Here is a 2,500-nt window from a genome sequence, read left to right on the forward strand (position 1 = left end):
ACTAACCAGGCCCAACACTGCATAGCTTCCAAGATCAGACGAGATTGGGCATGTCCAGTGTGGTTTGACTGTAGGTGCTCAAAAACATTAACTTTAGACCTCTTTTACTTCTTAACTCAAGTAAATTCATTGATAAGTTGAAAAAATGTAATGTAAAATGTAATAGAAAATAATGTTATGGCTATATAAAATTACCTACAGCACCTGGTATTCCCAGGTGGTCTCTCGTCCAAGTACTAACCAGGCCCAACACTGCATAGCTTCCAAGATCAGACGAGATTGGGCATGTCCAGTGTGGTTTGGCTGTAGGTGCTCTAAAGCATTAACTTTAGACCTCTATTACTTCTTAACTCAAGTAAATTCATTGATAAGTTGAAAAAATTAAATGTAAAATGTAGTAGAATAGACTGTTATGGCAGTATAAAATTACCTACAGCACCTGGGATTCCTAGGTGGTCTCCCATCCAAGTACTAACCAGGCCCACCACTGCATAGCTTCCAAGATCAGACGAGATTGGGCATGTCCAGTATGGTTTGGCTGTAGGTGCTCAAAAACATTAACTTTATACCTCTTTTACTTCTTAACTCAAGTAAATTCAATGATAAGTTGAAAAATGAAATGTAAAATGTAATAGAAAAGAATGTTATGACTATATAAAATTACCTACAGCACCTGGTATTCCCAGGAGGTCTCCCATCCAAGTACTAACCAGGCCCAACACTGCATAGCTTCCAAGATCAAACGAGATTGGGCATGTCCAGTGTGGTTTGGCTGTAGGTGCTCAAAAGCATTAACTTAAGACCTCTATTACTTCTTAACTCATGTAAATTCATTGATAAGTTGAAAAAATTAAATGTAAAATGTAATAGAAAAGACTGTTATGGCAGTATAAAATTACCTACAGCACCTGGGATTCCTAGGTGGTCTCCCATCCAAGAACTAACCAGGCCCACCACTGCATAGCTTCCAAGAACAGACGAGATTGGGCATGTCCAGTGTGCTTTGGCTGTAGGTGCTCAAAAACATTAACTTTAGACCTCTTTTACTTCTTAACTCAAGTAAATTCATTGATAAGTTGAAAAAATTAAATGTAAATTGTAATAGAAAAGAATGTTTTGGCTGTATAAAATTACCTACAGCACCTGGTATTCCCAGGTGGTCTCCCACCCAAGTAGTAACCAGGCCCAACACGGCATAGCTTCCAAGATCAGACGAGATTGGGTATGTCCAGTGTGGTTTGGCTGTAGGTGCTCAAAAACATTAACTTTTGACCTCTATTACTTCTTAACTCAAGTAAATTCATTGATAAGTTGAAAAAATGAAATGTAAAATGTAATAGAAAAGAATGTTATGGCAGTATAAAATTACCTACTGCACCTGGTATTCCCAGGGGGTATCCCATCCAAGTACTTACCAGGCCCAACACTGTATAGCTTCCAAGATCAGACGAGATTGGGCATGTCCAGTGAGGATTGGCTGTAGGTGCACAAAAACATTAACTTTAGACCTCTATTACTTCTTAACTCAAGTAAATTCATTGATAAGTTGAAAAAATTAAATGTAAAATGTAATAGAAAAGAATGTTATGGCACTATAAAATTACCTACAGCACCTGGTATTCCCAGGTGGTCTCCTGTCCAAGTACTAACCAGGCCCAACACTGCATAGCTTCCAAGATCAAACGAGATTGGGCATGTCCAGTGTGGTTTGGCTGTAGGTGCTCAAAAGCATTAACTTTTGACCTCTATTACTTCTTAACTCAAGTAAATTCATTGATAAGTTGAAAAAATTAAATGTAAAATGTAATAGAATAGACTGTTATGGCAGTATAAAATTACCTACAGCACCTGGGATTCCTAGGTGGTCTCCCATCCAAGTACTAACCAGGCCCAACACTGCATAGCTTCCAAGATCAGACGATACTGGGCATGTCCAGTGTGCTTTGGCTGTAGCTGCCCAAAACCATTAATTTTAGACCTCTATTACATCTTAACTCAAGTAAATTCATTGATAAGTTGAAAAAATTAAATGTAAAATGTAATAGAAAAGAATGTTTTGGCTGTATAAAATGACCTACAGCACCTGGTATTCCCAGGTGGTCTCCCACCCAAGTAGTAACCAGGCCCAACACCGCATAGCTTCCAAGATCAGACGAGATTGGGCATGTCCAGTGTGGTTTGGCTGTAGGTGCTCAAAAACATTAACTTTAGACCTCTATTACTTCTTAACTCAAGCAAATTCATTGATAAGTTGAAAAAATTAAATGTAAAATGTAATAGAAAAGAATGTTATGGCTGCATAAAATTACCTACAGCACCTGGTATTTCCAGGTGGTCTCCCATCCAAGTACTAACCAGGCTCAACACTGCATAGCTTCCAAGATCAGACAAGATTGGGCATGTCCAGTGTGGTTGGGCTGTAGATGCTCAAAAACATTAACTTTAGACCTCTTTTACTTCTTAACTCAAGTAAATTCAATGATAAGTTGAAAAATTAAAT

The 2,500-nt window shown here is 38.1% G+C and overlaps 1 non-coding gene and 10 pseudogenes across 1 annotated transcript; all 11 read right to left on the reverse strand.

Moving 5' to 3' along the window:
• The window catches only part of LOC148468333 (5S ribosomal RNA), a 119-nt pseudogene extending 43 nt beyond the window's left edge, over window positions 1–76 (reverse strand).
• A 116-nt stretch (window positions 77–192) lies between these two features.
• On the reverse strand, window positions 193–311 carry LOC148468334 (5S ribosomal RNA; annotated as a pseudogene).
• Window positions 312–427: 116 nt separating this feature from the next.
• Window positions 428–546, reverse strand: LOC148468335 (5S ribosomal RNA; annotated as a pseudogene).
• Window positions 547–661: 115 nt separating this feature from the next.
• On the reverse strand, window positions 662–780 carry LOC148468336 (5S ribosomal RNA). The gene has a single exon (XR_015873755.1). It is a non-coding gene; the product is annotated as a 5S ribosomal RNA (ribosomal RNA).
• A 116-nt stretch (window positions 781–896) lies between these two features.
• On the reverse strand, window positions 897–1,015 carry LOC148468337 (5S ribosomal RNA; annotated as a pseudogene).
• Window positions 1,016–1,131: 116 nt separating this feature from the next.
• LOC148468338 (5S ribosomal RNA) lies at window positions 1,132–1,250 on the reverse strand (annotated as a pseudogene).
• Window positions 1,251–1,366: 116 nt separating this feature from the next.
• LOC148468339 (5S ribosomal RNA) lies at window positions 1,367–1,485 on the reverse strand (annotated as a pseudogene).
• Window positions 1,486–1,601: 116 nt separating this feature from the next.
• LOC148468340 (5S ribosomal RNA) lies at window positions 1,602–1,720 on the reverse strand (annotated as a pseudogene).
• A 116-nt stretch (window positions 1,721–1,836) lies between these two features.
• On the reverse strand, window positions 1,837–1,955 carry LOC148468341 (5S ribosomal RNA; annotated as a pseudogene).
• A 116-nt stretch (window positions 1,956–2,071) lies between these two features.
• LOC148468342 (5S ribosomal RNA) lies at window positions 2,072–2,190 on the reverse strand (annotated as a pseudogene).
• Window positions 2,191–2,306: 116 nt separating this feature from the next.
• Window positions 2,307–2,425, reverse strand: LOC148468343 (5S ribosomal RNA; annotated as a pseudogene).
• Window positions 2,426–2,500: the final 75 nt, after the last annotated feature.

Source organism: Taudactylus pleione, unplaced genomic scaffold (genome assembly GCF_031769625.1).
Source record: "Taudactylus pleione unplaced genomic scaffold, aTauple2 ptg000967l, whole genome shotgun sequence".
Lineage (NCBI taxonomy): Eukaryota > Metazoa > Chordata > Amphibia > Anura > Myobatrachidae > Taudactylus > Taudactylus pleione.